This window comes from Oryctolagus cuniculus, chromosome 2 (genome assembly GCF_964237555.1).
Source record: "Oryctolagus cuniculus chromosome 2, mOryCun1.1, whole genome shotgun sequence".
Taxonomy (NCBI): domain Eukaryota; kingdom Metazoa; phylum Chordata; class Mammalia; order Lagomorpha; family Leporidae; genus Oryctolagus; species Oryctolagus cuniculus.
In genome coordinates this window covers 186,276,072-186,297,739 of record NC_091433.1, presented here as the reverse complement: position 1 = coordinate 186,297,739, position 21,668 = coordinate 186,276,072, and the positions used below count along the sequence as shown (strand labels likewise).

At 45.1% G+C, this 21,668-nt stretch overlaps 1 long non-coding RNA gene across 1 annotated transcript; it reads right to left on the bottom strand.

Moving 5' to 3' along the window:
- Positions 1 to 8,073: 8,073 nt before the first annotated feature.
- LOC138848834 (uncharacterized) lies at positions 8,074 to 19,492 on the bottom strand. Its single transcript, XR_011386958.1, has 3 exons — positions 19,213 to 19,492; positions 10,082 to 10,155; positions 8,074 to 9,700 (listed from the first exon to the last, which is right to left on the bottom strand). It is a non-coding gene; the product is annotated as an uncharacterized lncRNA (long non-coding RNA).
- Positions 19,493 to 21,668: the final 2,176 nt, after the last annotated feature.

Here is a 21,668-nt window from a genome sequence, read left to right as displayed (position 1 = left end):
TGATAAGGTCATTGCATCACTGAGACATCAAACAAATAAACTCAAGCCCTTAGAACCAAGCATTTCAGTTTTGGCACAGACCTCAGGAAATTCTCTTTCATAGATAAAAGATTAAAAAAAACAATGTTACTTTAAGGTAAACCTTTATTCTTTTCATTTGACCTCTCCAGATGAAATTCAGAGGAGTGATAAAACTTCCCATGCCAGTTGGCTAAATGCTTGGAGGGCATGAAAATACGAGAGTATTTATCATCATAAAAACATTTTTATTTCTCTCAGCACTCTCAGTCCAAAGGTAAGATCTGTGTGCCTGGCTCCTCAGCTCAGGGCAGCACAAACACCATCCTTTCTTCACAGAATATGTACCTCCATCGACTCCAGTAGATACACAACATCTTCACAATCCTTGTTGTGTGGTTTGCTAAGGTTCATGGTGGCCACTATTAGAACCTCTTGGGAAGCTGGAAAGTCCATGAGACAGGGTCAGTTTTCTCAAGAATTCTTGTTATGTGTTTGGTGGGTGCTCTCGATGACCTGGGGTTTCCCACTCTGCAAGGATTTTGCATAGATGATTGCTCCACTGTTCTCAACGAGCCCCCTTTGAACTCAGACAGACATGGATTCAAGTCCGAGTTCCACTAGCATCTGACTGTGGGTGGATCACTTTTATCTGCGCCTCATCTGTTCTGTCTGTCAAATGGAGTTCAGTCAAAGACCATTGTGAAAATCAAATGAAAAACAAAAACAGTGAAATCCTGTTATATACCTTATGACACTATAAAAATGGAAATGATTATTTTATTTCTATAAGATATAGACAAAATTTATCTGATGTCAATCTGTACCCAATTCTAAGACTTTAAGCCCAATAAAGAATGAGGATGCTACTGGTAATAAATGCATAAGCTATGTTATCCTGAGGGTATTCCTGCAACCATGCCGTCAACCTTCAGTGTCACCTGTCTTCCTTATGCATATCTGTGCCTGTCCAAATGCATCCTTTATAATCCAAACAAGAAAAGATGGCACAGCCCCTAAAGGAGATGAATTTGCCACAGTCAGAGGTCTGCAAGAGCCATTGAAGAGGAATATAGCACGAATACCATCAGTTGTGTAATTCTAGGGGATGTCGTAGAGGATGGCCTTAGAATCAATGACCATTAAGGACTTCTGACGGGAGTTTCTATGAGCTTCTGCTCAGTTCTTGGTTTATGGACCCAGTCCTCAGCTCCCAGTGATAAGAGTGAAAACAGGGCTATACAAGGGCTTCTGGGTATGGGTTTGGGTGTGTCACAGTCCCTGAGCTAGTCTCATGTTTGCCTAGCCTCAGCTTCCAGACAATGAGTTTTAGGTAATTCCTAGGCTCCTGAATGCCTTCCATGGATATGCACAGGAAGCAGGCACACAGGTGGCCAAAGCTAATCTTATGGGATGTCATGACCCACACATGTTAAATTGTCCTCCAAGTGAATCCAAATCAAAGAAAAGCCAAGCCGACCTCCTGAGCAGGTTTTGGCCCACTTATCGTAGCTTGCACAGGTGTGCAGCCCCTATATCCATTGGTGGTTAAGTCGAACTGCTAAAAACACCAACTCAATTCTACCACAGTATCTTTCTGCTGGAAGCTAAGAGGGAATTTAATAGTTCTACCTCAAAGTACCATCTGAGTGGTAGAAGAGATACTCAGAAAACCCAAGACCGTCACAGGCAGTGAGCTGAAAACTATGCCCCATATGACTTTCCACAATTCTGTATTAATGTTGGTCAAAGAGAAACCAGCTGTGGAAACCTTTTTTTAAATTTTTTTTATGTCCAGAAGCTTTTTCCGAGTAGAAATAGCAACTGCCTGAATTTCTTCCTCTCACTCACTCTCCTTTGCCTCATTCTTCCTCTTGGTACCAGGGATCCATTGCTCACCGTTCTAGTCCTTGCACAAAAAACGACTTCAGACATGAGACAGAGACGTAAGCAAGCTAGCAAAGTTTAACAAAGAGATAATGAAGACACTGCACCTGTGGGTGTCTCAGTAGAGAACTGAAAGTCCAATCTGCATTCAGCCTGGGATTTTATGGATGTTGGGTGTGGGCCTTTTTGCTCCTCCCCCTGTACACTTTCTGGCATACTGCTGGGTGGAGGGCTTTCTGAGTATGGAATCCCTCCCAGAAATTCATAGTAGTCCCCTTGGTGGATGGCAGATGAAAGTCCACTAAGCTGTCCCTAAGGAGAGGGCTGGGACCCCCCCAATCAGGTTATTGAACAATGGCAAGACTTTGGTTATGTAAATGCTGGCTTGCTTCTAAGGCTTGCTTCCTTGTTCCATCACACAGAAATTCCCATTTTTCTTCTGGCCCCTCACACACACACACACACACACATAGGCTCATGTCCACCTGGCTACCTTAACACTCTGTTTTCTGAAGACTGACTATATCCCAGGCATTATGCGAGCCGAGCTGTTGAAATTGGTAATAAAACTTGGTTCTTGCCTGTATTATTTTCTGTGCCTGCCCTAGCAAAATACCACAGAGAGGGGTTCTCACAGTTTTAGAGACTAGACAATCTCAAGGTCCAGGTGGCTGTGCCATTGGGGCCTGTTGAGGGTTCTCTTTGCTTTGCAGACAATGGTCTCTTCCCTGTGTTCTCACAAGGTTTTTCCTTCATGCAAGCATGTTGGGTGGGAGTTTGGAGTGACAGAGTTATGGGGGAGCAAACACTTTAGTATCTCTTCTTATAAAGATGTAAATCGGGGCTGGTGCTGTGGCCTAGTAGGTTAAGCCTCTGCCTGTAGCGCCAACATCCCATAGGGCTGCCAGTTCGAGTCCCAGTTGCTCCACTTCTGATGGAGCTCTCTACTACTGGCCTGGGAAAGCAGCAGAAGGTGGCCAAAGTACTTGGGCCCCTGCACCCACATGGGAGATCCAGAAGAAGCCCCTGGTTCCTGGCTTCGGATCGGCCCAGCTCAGGCCAGTGCAACCATCTGGGGAATGAACCAGCAGGTAGTAGACATCTCTCTCTGTCTCTCCCTTTCTCTGTCTGTAACTCTGCTCCTCAAATAAATAAATAAATAAATCTTTAAAAATAAGATATCAATCTCTTCATGTCGAGACCCCATCCTTCTAAACTTATTTAACCATAATTTCCTCCTTAAAGGCCCTATCTCTAAATTGAGTCATTTAGGTTGTGTATTGCAGCATAGGAATTTGGGTGGAAGGAACACAAATCAGCCCCCTGTGCTGTGCTTGAGAAGTTCAATTACAGGGTAGGAAGTAGACACATGAGAAAGAGTTGTGCCCTGAGGTAGCTGCCATGCTTTGAAGAAAGTTTCAGAGGTAAAGGGGAATTTAGGATAGACCTTGAAGATGATGCAGGCACCTGGGAGCTGATGAAGGAGACAGAAGAAATTTCTGATGGCAAAAGGCACTGAATGTGCAGGAGGCTGCCTCATGAAGAGTGTTCCCAGCTGCTGAATGTCCACAGGGCCAGGCTGGCCAACCCCTTCTTCATTGTTCATAAAGAAATAAATTAATAACTAAGTGACATTTACTGAGCAACTATTCGGTCCTTGTGCTGTGTTTAGTCACGGGAACACAGAAAAGACCATGCCCTGCCTTTTTGAACTGATGGCAAAGCAGAGCTGCAATGACAGGGCCAGGATATGGCAAGGGACAGAGCTGTGTCCTTAGTGACCACTCCTGGTCCTTCTTGTATTGGAAATCCCATGGGATTCTCAAATTCTATTCTTTTCCTTAAAATTCAAAGCTCATTCCGTGTAAGACTCCTGCAAGCCTTCCCAAGACCAAACTGACCAGACAAGGAAGAGTAGAGCCCCTGGGGAGGGGAAAGCAAGTCGGCTTTTGTCTTCTTGTTCCATATCACAGCCCTTGTTTTCCACTTATCCTAGTGCAATGCAGGATTTGAATAGTGTTCCTAAAATGCAGAGGACAGTCTTGGTACAAAAGACAATGTGAACAAAGGCAGGGACAGAGCGGTGCACAGAGAAGTTCATGGAGAAATGAGGGGAACAGCCTGTCTCAGAAGACAGTCTGGGGCCACCTCAGTGGTGTGGAGAGCCCGCACTTCTGCCATCCAGATCACTAGCTGAGCTCAAATTCTGGAAAACATGATACTTCCCTTTGCATCTGTGGACCATGCTTCTTCTAAGTTTGCTTGTACATAAACACAACTCAAAGAGTTATTGTGAGAATAGCTATAATAATACAGATCACAGTAACTATCTAATAGGTCAACCAATAATTCTAGGTGGTATGAAGGTTCTAAAGTTTAGTAATTAGGCAGCAATGAACTGCAAGATTTGGGGACACTGTTAAAAGCCAGGACATAAAGAGAATTGTTCTCCAAAATGAACATGCGGACACATGCGCACACAAATTTCACCTAATGAATGAAGTCAGCTGTGCTCATGTACTAGTGAGGTGATTGCATCAACCTGTCATCCCAGCTGTAACCCAGTGTGGGTGCAAGGCAAGGTTTTCTTGGCACGGTGCCCAAACTGAGAGGATGGTTGTCAGACTTCGTGCTGTTGGCACCAGAGCAACTTCTCCACCAGCTCAGTTAAAGGTGGGTCCAGTGGCCCCTGTCCCCAGTGCACACACATAACTGTTGTCATCTACAGAAGTCAGTTTTCTTCCACAGAACATCAGAAGGTAAAAGTTGTCTATTTCTCATTTGAGAGACAGAATCCTGGAATCTGGAGGGAAAGCAAGCTTCCATGGAAGTACACAGCCATGACTAGAGAAATCCCCAAAGATTACTCAAGTCAAAGAAATAAGAGGCAGAGCTCAATACCCAGACCACAAAAGACAGAGAAAGCCAGCACGTGGGGAGCACGTGGCAGGGCACTTGCTCAAGGTCGCATGCTCTCTGGGAGTCGGGCTAACTACTTCTTTCCAAAAGACCAGGGAAGAGTGCATGATGACTTTTTACTGCTTTGATGGGAGCAAATCTACATTTAAAAATTGAGGGCAGGATGAGCATTTAGCTTAGCAGTTAAGACACCTGCATTTCACAACAGAGTGGAATCAAACCTGTATCTGATTCCTATCTTCTGTTCCTAACTCCAGCTTCCTGCTAATGCAGATCCTGAGAAGCATCAGTCATGGCTCAAGTACTTGGGTCCCTGACACAGATGGGGGATACTCGGATTGAGTTCCTGGCTATGGGCTTTGGACTGACCTGGCCCTGCACATAGGGACATTTGGAGAGTGTACCAGCAGATGGGAGAATTTGCTCTCTCTCTCTCTCTCTCTGTTTCACTGCTTCCCTGATTCTTAAATAAATATATTAATTAAAATTATGAAAAACAAACTTGCAGAGAAACTTCACAATGTATTAATTTATGTAAATCTGTTATTAAATATATACTTGCTAGACTCCTGTAAATCAAATTACATTTTCAGAAAATTTGCAACAGTGGAAGTTTTACATTTTATAATGCAGATGCTTGTCAATAAAAGTGTGGTTTAGACCTCGACTATACACACATGGATGTGGAATGTGGGATTGGATGGTAATCCTAAAATGCGCAGAGCGTTCTTAGTGAAAAAATAATTGATCTTCAACAGGTACTTCCTAAGTGTTTTCCACAATATCTATGTCACACTGATTTGTGAATAAAGTAATAAACCAGTCTTTTACATCTGCATCCTCTCTTTTTCAGGTCTCTGCAAACCGGGGAGATACACAGGTCAAAGGTAACAGTCCACTGTACAGATGAAGCAGTTGAACCTCAGCGGACTGGGGCTGTCTAGAGCTGGTGTGCAGAGCTCACATAGAGCCAGCCCATGCTCGCTTCCTTACAGCCTTCCTTTTCTACTGCATCACGGCAACATTGCATTGTCACTGAGCTGAACACATTTTGGCCTAGGGAGAAGATACCTCGAGTTCCCTCTGCCAGAGTGGCCCTTCTCCCTCCGGGTCTGTACTCAGTGGGGCTCATTGCCCTGCGGGAGTTGCAGCGTGGATTCCTCATAGCCTCTCCGCCTCTAGGGCCCCTCAGAGCCCTGCCATGTGCACCGCTGCCAGATGGTTGTTCCCTTATGCAGGCCTCTGCACTACACCTGTTGGCTTAAAATACATCAGGAGCTTCCTAGCCCTGCCGGGATCAAGGTCCAGCGAATGTGTCTGATCCTTGATCCTTGGGGAGCTGTCCTCCCTGATTTCCCTGCCTCTCCTTCTCTCCTGCTTGCCACATGCTACAGACCCAGCAACATGTGTGCCCACGATTCTCTTTCCCTCAGCCCCTGCATGCTCCAGCCCCCTAAGCAGAGGTTGCCTTGGGGTTCCCCTCTGGGGGCCTTTGCATATCATCACTGCATGTTGACCTATAAAGAAATAACTTTTAAAATGGTTGCTATTCAACTGACTACGAGATTTCACTTAGTTTGGTTTTTAAAATTATGACTGAATCATCTTTCCAACAGTACTACTGTATAACAGCACATGGTAGACATAGAAAAAAACGTTTGCTGAATATGTGAATTTGCTGAATATATGAATGAATGAATGGAAATGGAGTACCTTATTCTCTAGAGCTTTCTTCTTATGATATTTCTCAAGTCTGAGCTACATGCATGCCCAGAGCTTCTTGCCAGAACAGATTTTCTTCCCCCTTTAAGGGGATTTTATGGCTGATCACAGGGGGCTCTATTCTAACAAGTCACCGGAAGAATTGGGACATGAATGCCTTACACCGGAACCCACAGGAACGAGGAGCTGGGCAGGAGCCACTGCGGCTGGTCCTGCTAATCCTGGTGGACAGCTCTGCCTGCAGTGACAATGAGGCCACCCAGGCTGTCGATTGATGTGGCCAAGGCAGGCCGGAGCATGGGTGGTCAATCCTCTGGCTGGCCGAGGTGTGGGTGTGCAGGAATCCGCTCCACACCCACACAGCCCAGGATGCCAGCTCTGGCCCGAGGCAGCCTGGGGAAGAGGCAAGGCCACTCCTCCTGGGAGACAGGGCCATGCAGGGCCATTCCAGGTTTCTGGGTCATCTGGGGCACAGCCAGAAGTTGATCTGAGAACTGAAGTGAAATGAAAGAACTTGGGCACAGAGGACAGACAGCAGCGCAAGCATCATTCGCCTAAACATCCTCGCTCATGGGTTGGAAAGTAACTGACCCTGGAGAGAGGGGGACCTTCCATGATCTCTCAGCAAAACAAAGGAGGGAGTCCTGGGGCTTGGAACCAGGGTCCTCCACCTGCTGCTTCTTCCTCCTCCTCCATACACTCTTCCTAAGCTACCTTCTTTCATACCACATCATTGAATGAATGCCTCCCTGCAAGCATGTGAATTATATTGCACAGTTCATATCCAGAAGTCAGAGGTACCGATGAGGAAGAAAGCCCAGTCCTACCATGGACCAGCTATGTGGCCCTGGGCCAGGTACCCCTGTGGTACCTCCGTTTCTTAAACCTTCTAATTGGGAACTGATAATACCCTTCTCACAGGTTTGCCTTATTGGCCGTGGCTACTTCTATTTGAAAACGTACCAGGTGCAGAGGCTTTTGCATATACATCCAGCTAGTCCCAGACAACACTCTGCAAAGCATGCAGTGTGCTGAAACCAACGCAGCCTATTACAGAGGAAGTGCAAGGGCCTGTGTTGTGGTACAGCGGGTTAAATGCCAGCGATGCCAGCATCTGATATCAGAGTACCTGGTTCAAGCCCCAGCTGTGCTGCTTCTGAGCCAGCTCCCTGCTAATGTGCTTGGGAAGGCAACAGAAAATGGCCCAATGTGTTTGAACTCCTGCCACCCACATGGGATGGAGTTCCAGACTATGGCCTGCCATAGGCTATTGTGGCTATTTCAAGAGTGGACTAGAAGATGGAAAATCTCTGTCTCTTCCTCTCTCCCTGTCACTCTGATTTTCAAGTGAGTAGGCAAAAATCTTTTTTTTAAGAGAGAGACAGGGTGCAGACTCCATCCTATGTCTGGCTGACTTCAAATCCAAAGCGTATTTGCTTATACCTAGGATGCTATCATATGTCAATTTCCTTGGAAAGTTCTAGCTAAGTTCTCCTGTCTAGAAGACACTTCCAAGCATGTCCTGATTTGGACAATAAGTTACATGGTTGTCCTACTTGCTCCACATCTCCCCTTTGAGAAGACTGCTTTGAATAAAAGGCGGATTTACCTGGGAAAGTAAGGCTGGAGAGGAAAGCCACCCTGGTTTGTCCAGCAGATTGGGCATCTTTGTTTAAAGATTTATTTTATTTATTTGAAAGACATAGTTACAGGGAGAGGTAGAGAGAGAGGGAGTTCTTGGGCACCGTGACTTACTAAGCTGCATCTGACAAAACTTAGCGCCAGTCAAGAGGAGAATACTGGAGGCATGTGACTTTATCTTTCTTTTTGCAAGTTCTACCAAATGCATCTGTAGTCACCCTAGACTTTTATGGAACTGAAAGGCCTGTTTTGTGGTTAGTTATGGGATGATGTGGGCCATCTTGGTTCTTGCCTCACATTGAAGAAGAATTTCCATGCAGACAGGCACAGTGAGAAATCTTCCGCAGAAATCAGGAGGCAGGCTCCAAGAGAGGAGTTGCCAGGGAAGCCTGTCAGTACCAACTCTTTTATGCACAAAGTGGCTCTCTCTGATTTACCTTCCATTTAACCAACCAGGAGAGGAGCAGAGTAACAGCTAGCAACCAATCAGAGGGCTAGAGTAACTACCACTTAGGAGGCAAGGAAAGACACATCAGAGGGCTGTAATCCTGTCTAGACTGTTGGCATGATAAAATTAAGTGTTGCTAAAGACAGACTCTGTGAAGAAGCAAGCACTTTGTACACTCTTACAGGGACTGTCCCTTTTCTCATTCTGACAGGAACCTGATCTAACTGCCTATTAGCCCATTTAACTCCTTACAGTAGTTTTCCGGTTATTGATGCGTAGGCCTGGATATTGTCTCTGCAATATTTTATTGGCCAGGTCCCACTGTCCCTTTAGAAAGGGAGAGTGGCTAAGTTCTACTTTTTTATGGATGTTTACTTTTACCATTAGGTTCAGAGTCCCGATTCTTTATTAACATTTCTTCTTTAGAGAAAACATTCATGGTAAAGAGAGAAGAAAAATAATGACAACACAAATCAGAAAGCAGATACAAAACAATCACAAAAAGGGGAAGTTAAAGTCTCTTGCGTTTTGAAATCCACAATGGAAAAATCAATCTGGAAGAGAAAGGATTTCCAGTCAAAAAAGGCCCAGGGGAAGACAACTGGCACCCCACACAAGGGGAAGGCATTGACGGCCTAGATTCCCCTTGTTCAGAATCCAAAGGAAGGCAAAGCCTTAGTCTCAAGCCTTGCCCTTCCCCCAAAACACACACCCAGTACATTCCCAACAATGCTTAGCTTTTGATTTATGAGCTGCATGACCCCATACAAGTCAAGTCCTATCTCTTTGTCTCTGTATCTCAGAGATGATTTTCAAGATCCCTTCCTGCTTGAAATCAGTGTGACTCTAACCCGACCTACTGCCTACTAGCTTTTCTTTGGCAAGTTGCTATTCCAATGTAATTGTGATGGGGAATCTGCCCAGATAAACAGGAGGCTGATGAGGTTATTCTGCTGATTGTAATAATGCTTGGAACCTTGATCCACTTTTTCATTGACCTTTTATTTTCATATCTTTTGAACTCTTTGAGGGATTGTGTTTTTCTCACCATCGTGTCTCCAATACCTGGAACAAGAACATATTTCACAACTATTTGTTGAACAACATATGGATGAATAAACTTTTATCATCATATAGAAATTTGAAATCTTGCTCTAAATTGAAACATCTCTCAATGAGGTCCGTGAAACAACAGCCATTGTCTCAATTCATTCTGTAGAATTATGTGGAAAAAATAAAGGTTAAAAATTTCAGCATGGCAAACTCATTAATCATTGTGCTTTATTTTAACACATGTTGCCTTCAGCAAAAATATCTGACTTACTTCTGCAATATACATGTATATTCCATGGTTTGGGTTGAAACTAGCCAGCTGACTCCTTTGGCTTAATCCACGCTCAGCTAAAATGCAGGCTGGTGTTAAGAAGTACACAAATAACCCCTTACCTGCCATGGACACTGTTGTCATGGAAGACACTGCAGCTGAAAATCCTTGGTTGGCAAGAAGAATGAAGGTCATACTGAAAATAAGGTGCAAAGGGAAAATAATTGAAATGACACAAAAGGCAGATTTTTCAACACAGTAAATAAGACATTGAGGAAAGATCTCTGTGGTCAGAACAGCCCAGTTCTGCTCAAGGTGAAAGTTGAATTTCGATGGCAATCGTCTTCTTGATGCTTAAGAAGATTGCTTAGCTTTGTGACCTGCTGCTATGGTTTTCAATTTCATGAAGGAAAGTCAACCTGAAAAGTCTCCATGCTGAATGATCCCAGACTCTACTTCATTTGACACTATTTGAACCTTCTGTTTCCAAGTTGAATTTTCTGTTCAGTGTTCCTTTTGTCTGATTTTTGCATGACATGACCAAATGCATCTGTAATTATCACGCCTTTTCATAAATTATTATTATTATTATTATTATTTGACAGGCAGAGTGGACAGTGAGAGAGCAAGAGACAGAGAGAAAGGTCTTCCTTCTGTTGGTTCACCCCCCAAGCGGCCGCTATGGCCAGGGCACTGCACCGATCCAAAGCCAGGAGCCAGGTGCTTCCTCCTGATCTCCCACGCGGGTGCAGGGCCCAAGCACTTGGGCCATCCTCCACTGCCTTCCCGAGCCACAGCAGACAGTTGGACTGGAAGAGGAGCAACAAGGACAGAACCGGCGCCCCAACAGGGACTAGAACCCGGAGTACCAGCGATGCAGGCAGAGGATTAGTGAGCTGCAGCGCCTGCCACCTTTTCATAAATTATTATGGAATTTATAAACCTTTTTTGTACTGGTTATCAGGTCATCTGCCTTGAAACTGACGTCTTCTGTCTCAGTACTATTGCATTGATCCGGACACATGATCTGGTCAAAAGAAAAAGAGTAGAAAGAAATACTCTCCATCATGTTTCTTTGCTTATGAGGACTAAATAAAATCTTAAGGAGCAAACCAAAATGTATTTAAATGCAGGTAAAGATGTGGAGCAATGGAACCTCTCATTTATTCGTGGGAATACAAAATGACACTGACTCTTTGTAAGACAGTTTGACAGGTTCTTAGAAAACACTCAACATATTCTTACCATAAAATCCAGCAATTGCACTCCTTGGTGTTTACCAAATGAGCTGAATACCTAAGTTTATTCAAAAAGTTGTATGTGGATTTTTATGGCAACTATATTCATGATGCCGAAATGTGGAAGTAACCAAGATGTGCTTCAGTACGTAAATGCATAAATAATCCTGATACATTCAGATGATGGAATATTATGTAGCACTAAAAAGAAATGAGCTATCAAGCCCGAAAAAGCCATGGAGGAAACTTAAATACGTATCATTAAATGAAAGAAACCCACCGGAAATGGCTATATTCTATGTGGTTCCAACTAAATGATATTATGAAAAACTAAAAACTTCAAGAATAATAAAAATATCAGCTTTTGCCAGGGCTCAGGAATGGAGAATAAAGATGAACAGGCAAAGCCTAGTTCATCTTTAGGAAAGTGACAATATTCTATATGATATGATAATTATGGATACATGTCATTTTAGAACTGTCAAAATCCCTAGAACAAGAGTGAATCCTGTGGATGATTATGACATGTCAGTGTAGGTTCATTGACTGTAATGAATATACCACTTTGGCGTAGATGTTGATAACAAGGGAGACTATACTTTTGGGGGAATTCCTCATCTACTTTGAATTTAAAATTGCTCTAAAACATAAAGGCTTTTGTGATTAATAATGCCATGAGTTAGAACATTTTAACCTAGATTTATAAATTGGTGTCAGCTCTACTCCATAATTTTTTTTATTGATGAGGTAGAGATACAGACAGAGGGAGAGACAGAGAGAAGTTCTTCTATCTGCTGGTTCAATCCCCAAATGGCCACAACAGCCAGAGCTGAGACTATCCAAAACCAAGAGCCAGGAGTTCCTTGGTCTCTCACATGGGTGCATGGGCCCAAGCATGTGGGCCATCCTCTACTGCTTTCCCAGGCCATCAGCAGGGAGTTGGATCAGAAGAGGAGCAGCCAGGACATGAACTGGCATCCATATGGGATGCTGTGCCAACAGGCAGAGGCTTAGCCAACTTTAGCACATTGTTGGTCCCTCTAATTCAAAGGTTAGCCAAGAAAATATTAGAGCTTCTGACTGCAGATAACACCTGAATTAAGTCAACCACTCTTCCCATCTCTTCCTTTCCACTTTCCTCACCCTTTTAGGGAAGCTGAGCAAACATCCCATCATGGTCCTCTGAAGTTGAGGCCAGTGGAGGGATCATCTCCTACCACAGATAGAGAAGGGAGGTATTTGGGGACATGCAAGTTGAGATCTGTGGATAATTAAACTGGAGAAAAGTTCAAATGGGTTGTCAAAACAGGGAAGGCCTGAGGCTCATGTAAGGAATCAGATAAGAGTCAGGTGTGGGAGAGACAATGAGACTAAGAAAAAGAACCAATAGTAAGAAAGATGTGTAGGAGGTTCTCTGGGTGAGTCTCAGAGACAGTGTATAGTTGAGCATAGCTGGGTCTTTCCATGTCCCTAGTGACGGGTAATCTGGTGGGTTGGACTCACTCCAAGGTCTTGGGACGTAGCCAGCCTATCATCTTACCGTGGCTTCTCTTGCTCTCTTATTCTCTTACCTCTCCTCAGCGTTCTATTCTCAAATTATATCTTCTCCCAGTAGGACCTCAGACTTGATTTGGATGTTCTAGCATGAACATGGTACATTTCCAATGGTGTGCATGTGCAGGCACCAGTGACTCTGCGTATCATGTGTAGAGTGCTGTGGGTGAACATGAAGTCAGAGGGAGGGCAAAAAATCAGTTGTAGCTAAGGCTCATCTTCGAAGGAGCTCTTGTCCCTAGATCCCAAAGGTTCACTCTCCACAGCTCCAAGACCCTGAGCTTTCAGAACATCCCTGTTGGTGTTCTCTTAGAGACGTACTATGGGGATGTGGAAGAGCGTGGAACTGCAAGCCCAGTTTTTCCAGCTCTGTGTAGGACACTGTCCTTGAAGTCTTGGCTGGACACAGGTGCTCAGGTGAAATAGATGGAAAGTCCCTTTCCTTAAGAAGAACACTGTTTAGTAAAGGAGATAGCATTAACACTCAATGCAATGGGAAACAACACAGACATGATGAAAAGTACGTGGCCTAACTGTAGCCTGGTCTACAGGTGTCAAGGATGTCCCAAGGGTCTAAGTAGCAGGGGCCAGAGGGCTCACTTTTGGAGCCAGGCCCAGACTCCAGGGGAAAAGCTCCACATGCAATGATGATGATAGTGATAAAATAATAATTATGATGATTACAAGATAATCACCATTTTCAGTATATATTGCATGCTGGCATACTGTTCCGGTTGCTTTGTTTTGGATTATTTTCCACTTACACAAGTTAAAAGTTGTTAGCTGTATTTTATGGAGGAGGACATTGAAACTCAGATCCTCACCAATGTCACAAAGGACATGTCCCAGATCTGCTTGTTACTGATGTTGCCTGATGCTCTTTCCTCGGTGGTATAAAGTCTCAAAGCAGCAATGAAATCTGTGATCGTTATTTTAGGTATCCCTCTGCCTGGACCAGGGATGCCCAGGAGCCAGTAGCACATTATTTCTGAGCGTGTCTCTGAGGGTCTGTGAAGGGATTAACATCCCAATCAGCAGACTGGAGAAGGAAAAATATCCTGACAATGTGGATGAGCACTGTCCAACCCTCTGAGGGGCCTGAGTAGAACCACAGGGCAGAGGATGGGTGACTCCGTCTCCCTAGTTGGACTGACATCCATCTCGTCCTGAACCTGGACTTCAGGGCTCCTGGTTCTGAATTTTACAGACTCATCTGGAATGAACACCCTCAGCCCCTGACTCTCAGACCTTCAGACTCCCCCTGAGCCACACCAACGGCTTTCCTGGGTCTCCAGCGTGCGGTTGGCAGATCGGGGAACTCCTCAGCCTCCACCACCACCCGAGGCAGTTCTCCATCAGCGTCTGCATCTCCCGTTGCTCTGTTTCTCTAGAGGACCCTGACCAATACGGAATCTTCATCCAAACGAGTCCATTGAAAAACTGAAAGTGAGTGGGTCCTCCAGTAGGGCCAAGTTATGAATTTCAGGTTACACAACCATTGCTTCCTAAGCTCGTTTATAAAAAGAAATGGCCACAAAGCATTCCACAAATAGAATTCTTGCCAGAAAACACACTGGAGACAAAAGATCCTGGAATTTCTTATTCCAATCCTTTGGGCTGAAAATAACCTATTAAACCATGTGGTCACATAGATGGACAGAAGTAGTTATGATTTCAATTTCCCTTCAAAATCTTTCATTAGTCTTACTGACTTGTTTATTTTAGAATCTAAACTTAATTACCAAATGACATACTTATTAATGCCATTTGTTTTGTGAAAGAAAATACTGCTTTGAGTGGAGCATAAACTCTACAGTGGTTGGCTGCCTCCACGCATCTGTGTGAGATTGATCTGTCCAGAGAGAACACTGGCCTCTGGCAGCCGGGGCATCATTGCTCCGAGCCAGTCCTGGGGGATGGCCCCATCTGACCTAGTTCAGCTTGCTATGAAAGGAAAGGGCTGAGTTTTGTGCTATTGCTTTGGAAGGCAACATCAAAATGGGAAACTCATGGGAGTTGTGTGTAAAGGGCGTGCATCCAAGGGGAAGGGGGGTGGGGTGAGTGACACTAGTGAGAACGAGGAGGCGGGGAGAATGGAAAGGACCATCTCTGCACCAGTTCTCTGCAGACCCTGAGCGAGGTACTTTGCCTACGTCATACCTCATCCTCACCATGTTGACAGGTATGTCACAGATTCACCCTGTGGAGGGCTGGAGGGGAGGGGAGTGGAAACTGAAAGCAAAGGTAAAAATCTTTTCCCAGGCCACGGAGCCCCAGCTGACCCGCAGGTTGGCCCCAGCCCTCCGCAGCCCACTCCTTTACTAACCCTATGCCAGCAGTCTGGAGGAAGTTAAATCTGGAGGTGGAGACACAGAACAGCGCATGCTCATCCACCTGGATGACTACACTGAGGAAAAGGGAGCGTGTCTCCTGCTTACGTGTTAAGAATCAAAATCAAGAGTGGGCATTTGGTGTAGTGATTAGACTGCCAGGTGGGATGTCGGCATCTGGACGAGTGCTTGGGTTTCAGTCCTGGCTCCAGTCCTGACTCCAGCTTCCTGTACATCCTGGGAGACAGCAGGGATGGCCCAGGTACTTGGCTCCCTGCCACCCACGTGGGAGACTCAGACTGAGTTCCCAGCTTTTGGCTTCAGCTGTCCTAGCCCTGCCTGTTGAGGGCATCTGAAGAGTGAGCCTGGAGATGGGAACTTTTTCTGTCTCTCTGCCTTTCACATAAGTAAAAAAAGTTAAAACCAAAGGTCTAGCTAAAGTAGTTTTTTTTTGGGGGGGGGGGGGGTTGGAAAGAAAATACATTGTTATTGTTTGGTAAAAATACTTTCATTGAAAATATCAGTATGGAAATGTATCTAGAGTTATAGACACAAATATAATATAGATGAACTTCTGAGCTTCAGGTGAGAGGTAGCATGTGATGAGACAAAGATATGCCATTGAATTCAGCAGACATGGTCGGCATCCAGGCTTCCCGCTGGATGCCTATCCATTCATAAGTTTTCCCCATGTCATGCTTCCTCCTCTGTAAAATGGAAGAAATATACCCAGTAAGGCTCAAATGAAAGATTAACCACCAATATGTTTTAAAAAGTTAAGAATCACGGGGCCGTGCTCTGGCATAAAGGGTAAAAACACCACCTGCAGCGCTGGTATCCCATATGGGTGCTGGTCTGAGTCCTGGCTGCTCAATGTGCTTGGGAAAGTTGCAGAGATGTCCAAGTACCTGGGCCCCTGTACCTACATAGGAGACCTCAAAGAAGCTCATGGCTTCTGACTTTGGATTGGCCCAGCTCCGATCATTGTGGCCGTTTGGGGAGTGAATAGCAAATGAAGACCTCTCTCTCTCTCTCTCTCTCTCTCTAACTCTATCTCTCAAATTAATAAATCAATCTTAAAAAAAGAATCGTGGTCATGGTCCCCATCAGGAAGAGCTAGCTCCTTAATTCCTGGCAATGCGGGTTGTAGGAACCAGTTTTGTACCTGGAGCAACTGCACCATGAACTGGTAATCACAATGTAGATTCCTTTCTCTCACTCTTTCCAGAATCCTCTCAATCCCAGAGAGGGAGAGAGAGAGATAGAGAAGCACATTTTGCTTTTTACAAGTAATGTGGCTATGAACACTTGGTGTGCATCTGCTTGCCTTTCTTCAACATCTATCATTTAAATTTCTGATGGAAAGGGTTTGTATATCTTTTTGCCTGGTAAAGTGAAACAACCATTTTATCAAAGATGTGGGTTCTTTCAGATGGCTGGTGGGGAGACTACCATAACCCAATGATACTCTTCTGTGTCCATTTGCAAATCTATTTCCCCTTAAGTGTTCCCTAGAGGAGGTAAGCATTCCCAGACAGGGTATTGGGCTGAGTAGGAAGGCCTCAGACAAAAGGAGAACATCTACCTGTTTGCAGTCCTTCTTCTCTGCTCAGGATTCCTCAAGTTACATGTACCTGGCTAACAGCCTCATAGCAGGGTGGGAAGGCTGCAACATGGGCTCTTTGTTACTGGCAGGCATTGCAGCTGCCTCTTCACAAGGGCATGGCTGTGTCCCCTCCCGACTGAGAGCGTCCAACAGAGGATGTTCAGAACAGGCTTTAGGGATCATGCCCTGTCTTGGGCCCAAATTTTATTCCCACGTAAGGCTTTCATTTATCTGTTTTTCCACCTGGGTACTTCAACTTGGGGCAGTGTTTGGTTTTTTCCAGTTTTACTGCCTCCATGTAATCAGACGTATAATCCACAGTGGAGAAGGTCTCCCTTTCATTCACTTAGGTTCCCTTCCACTCCGCTTGCTAGCTAATCAGTCAAAGACTTGCATCTTCCAGGAAAGACCCAAAAGAAGGCCGAAAGAACAACTAATACTGCTAGCAATTTTATACCACCCCCCCTGAAGTCACAACTTCAGGGTTACACAATTGTCTTCCCAAAGTAAATGTCTTTTCAGAGTTTTACAAATGCAAAATCAGGTGTCTATTGCTTTCCAGGGTGACTTACAGGACTCTTACCATTTTTTTAAAAAAAATTTATATTTATTTGAAAAGCGGAGTTTCAGAGAAAGAAAGGGAGAGAGACAGAGAGAGAGGGAGAGAGAAAATCTATCTACTGGTTCATTCCAGGAATAGCCGCAACAGCCCAGGCTTGGCCAGGCTGAAACCAAGAGGTAGGAATTTTTCCAGGTCTCCCCTGTGGAAACTGCCCAAACACTGAGCCATCTTTATCTGCTTTCTCAGTTGCATGAGCAGAGAACTGGATGGGAAGTGGAGCAGCCGGGACTTCAACTGGCGCCCATATGGGATGCAGGCACTGCAGATGGTGGTTTAACCCGCTACTCCACGATATTGGCCATGTTACCATTATTTTTTATCCACTCTAAGAATTGAGGGAATTTTGCAGTTCACTATGTATTTTTAAAATTCCTATGTCTTGATGCCTAGTTCGATTTTACTTAGGATTCTTTAGGAAAATAACTTCCCTCCATTCCCCCCCTCAGGAAACATGCATATCCTTTTCATTTTAAATCACTTGAATCATTCCCTTTAACTGCTCTATGATTGAGTGCATATATACTTTAACCAACTCATCATATAATTAAGAAAATCCATCATGCCCTAACCATAGTATATGGAGGAAATTAAAGGAAAGTAATGTACATTAGAAAGATATGTACATATTAACAGGTAAACACAATCTCACATTTGCAACAGCACACATGATGAAGTCATCAGAAGTTTGGGCTATGAGATAAGATCGCCACATGACAGCTATGAATGCAGATGAGTAGAAATGTATTTTGCTGACAACTCAAGCCCCATTTAAGTGGTGACATTACCACTGGTGACAAGATTATCTGAAAAAGTGAATAAATCTTGGAAAAGTTTCAAACAAAAGCACAGTCTTCTGATTTAAACAGTGGAAAACGCAGTGTGTGTTCAAACCATACACAAAGTAAAATACCATGTGTAGACACAATGTGGAGCTAGGCTCCAGGCTCAGATAATAGATTTTGTACCTACTGAAAATTCAAAGGGTGATTGCAAAATTGTGCAGTATGAGGGAAGATTCTGGGCTATGCATGCTTGTCCCATAAATTCCATCAAGCTTCTTTGGTCTCCATACATTAATTGCACTAGCACCCTCCTGCCCCAATAATTTTGACAACAAAAATATCCTGTTAATTTTCCAAAATTGCACCTATTGAAAAATGGCTGTAGGTCAACACAAACCGACTTAAATTGTGAATAGTTTTCCATGGATTTTCCTCAGTTCTCTCTGCAATGGGTTCCATCTCTCCTTTGTCTAAAAGCTCATTCTGAGGGAGGGAAACATCTCTCCTGGTGGCTTCCTAGAGGGGAGAAACTATTTTTGCAGAAGCGTTAGGAACTATCCTTTTGCTCAAGTTGTAGCCTTAGAGTTCCCAAACCAATTAGCACAATTACTCTAGCCAGTCAGCCCAGTAATGGAGCTGAGAGTGGGGACAAATGTCTTTGAAGCAGAGAAATGCATGGGGAATGGATGGACACAGGTGTAAAGGTCAGGGCTGAAGGGATAAATGGATCCTGAGTAGGCAGCCAAAAATAGTCCCTGCACACTTGCAGGGTTGAGTTGATTTATTCAGGGAGATTCCAGGTTTGCTTGTGGTGTGCTAGACCACCTGGGCTAGAGGTTACACACACACGCACACGCACACGCACACACACACACACACGCACACGCACGGTGTGTGAGAGATTCACAGAGTGCAGTCAGGGCAGCTGGGAATGGGAGGCAGGAGCCCGGGAAAGGAGGAGGCGGGTGCTGCAAGTCCAGACGAGCTGCCTCGTAAAAGGATCAAAGCCCCGGGAGATCCCTCTGCCAAAGCTCTTGCAGCGTGTGACAGGAACCCAGGTGAAAGACGGGTGGGAGTGGAAATTGAAAGAGACCCCTTGATGATTTCCTGAGGAAACTCACCTGGTTGGCGATGACTTTGCCTGGCAAGTTCTCCTCCTGCACCCACATGTCCTCATCAACTCCAAACTCACAGGAAAACGGCACGGTTGTGAAACTGAAGGCAGCTCTTGGCAAAGACAGACAACTCCAAAAGGAGAGGTTGTGCAGGACCGCTTGGCAGCTACGTTGCTGTTTTGGACGCCTTGCTCCCTTGCTCCCTCTTGCCTTGCTCTAAGGCCCACCTCCCACCCACCCTATCTGTGCAGCACCTCTCAACCCATCGAAGCTGTCTGCTACTGCCTCTCCTTCCCTCTGTGCAACACCTGCCTGCGGCCTCTCCTCTCTTGCCCCACCTACTTGTCTGCTTATTTTGCCAGCAAGCCTTCCTTAAAACAAAACTCGCACTCTTTGCCTCCGCTGCTCAGACTCTTACAGTGAAGCGTCCATTTACCACAGAATTAAATGTCAATCCTCATCCTGCATGGCCACCATCTGGCCAAACCCAGCAGAGCTCTGAGCCCTGGTCTGCAGCCTGGCGGATGCGCACTGGGCTTCTGCTTTGGATCAGGCACCGAACAAGGGGCAGAGCTGCCCTCCAACCTTTCCTCCACTCTCCTTCTTAAGGCTTCAACATCAAGCCAAAGCTTTCCAGCAGCCAGCACCTGTGTAGGATGGTCTGTTCCTGGGGCCCTCGGTTGTCTCACGATTCCTGCATTCAGGGGACTTGTGGTCCTGACCATGCCCCAGTGCCTGAGTCAGACTACCCAGTCAGCATCATCTGTCCCTTATCCCCTTCTGATGATCTGGCTTAGTCGGGTGAAAAGTGTAGATTCATGAGTACCTCTCCCAGTTCTGAAACTGTTACAAAGTGTTCCCTCCTCTGGTCTCCGCCCTGTGGAGAGCAGAGGAAACTCAGCCTCAGAACACAGTTTATTTTAATAAATCACTTTCAGCCTTGATGCTGATTTTCCTGATGCTTAACATTTTTTAGAATTAAAAAAAAAACTCCTTTACTCTCATATTATTCTTTTTTTCTCATTGTAGATTTGGAGCTCGTAATGTTCTCAACCTCAGGTGATAACTGTTAATATTTCACAATGTGTACATCAAGGCTTTTACTCCAACTGCTATTAATAGTTCAGAAATTACAGAAAAAAATAAATTTGTATCTTGCTTTCTCTACTTGACATTTCACTGTAGTTGTCCTGCCCACATATTTTCTAGGAATAATTTGTTCTCTGCCCTTTTGGTTACCATAAACAACAATGTGATGGACATCTTTGTGAACAGAGCCTTTCTCTCATGCGTGGCTACTTCCTACACACATATTTCCAGAATTGGAATTGCTGGGGCCAGGGAGGCTAAGTTCCTGGCTTTGCTTTTCGACAAATGTTTGCAGGGAATGTAAAGGTGACCGCTTAGCACAGACAGGAGGGGGCGTCTCCAAGCCTGTCCTCCTAGCCTAATTTATTTCATGACTTAATGGTTGCCTCAGCCTTCTTCTCAATTTCAAGGAAAAAAAAAACATAAAACTCTGAAGCTAGATTCTGAGCCAACCTTTCACTTATATAAGGTGTGCCTTTTTGAAGTGTGAGGGTGAGAACTTCCAATCTCTCTCCAGAAAAAACATGCAATAAAATTGGAGACAGTAGCACTCCATACCAGGGGTCATCTTGGAATGGATGTGTTTTTCCCAGCGCTTTGCAGCGGGGGGGGGGGGGAGAACCCTAGCAAGAAAAAATCACGACCAACTCCGTGCTGGTGCACATTCTTAGCTGAAACAGCCTATTTCTCTACTACTGAGGCACATAAACACAGAGGCCAAGCGCAGGCTGACTGTCTTTACTTTGAGTTCCAAACAGTGACTTCTGTTGAAGGTCACTTTACTGACCCAAAGACTGGGATGTGGCAGGGGCAACTCAGGCTGGAGCATTTCTGCCAAGGAACTTCCGTATGGCACCCCGGGGGGGCTTCCCCCTGGACAGGACATGGCCCCTGCTTGAGGAAGGAGAACACCTGGAATAGAATCAAAGAGAGACAATGATTCTATGAGTGCTCTGAGTTCTACAAGAGAGCCTTCCTAAACAGATAAAAACAATTTCAAGAAGAAACTGGGCCCTTGAGGTTGTGTATCTGGTGATGTCTGCATGGTCCTCCTGCAAGACTGTCAGAAGGGCAACGTGGAAGGAGCTGGAGCGGACTGGGGGCTCCTCGAGGTCTATGCATCTTCAGTCAGCTCAAGGGAGTCCAAGAACAGAGTCCCCTCCTCCCCACATGCACCACCAAGCAGGGGGCTCTGGGGGGAGCCTGCAGGCGGGGGCGGTCCTTGCACCCAGAACTCCCCCCAGGTCTGATTGTGTGTCAGACTCCCGCAGGTGGCCCCCCAGGCACCACACGTCTGATGTGTCCCAAGCGGAACGTCCTGCTGGGAGGGCTTCTCCTCTTGTATCCTTACCTCTGTTAGTGCCTTCTAGAAG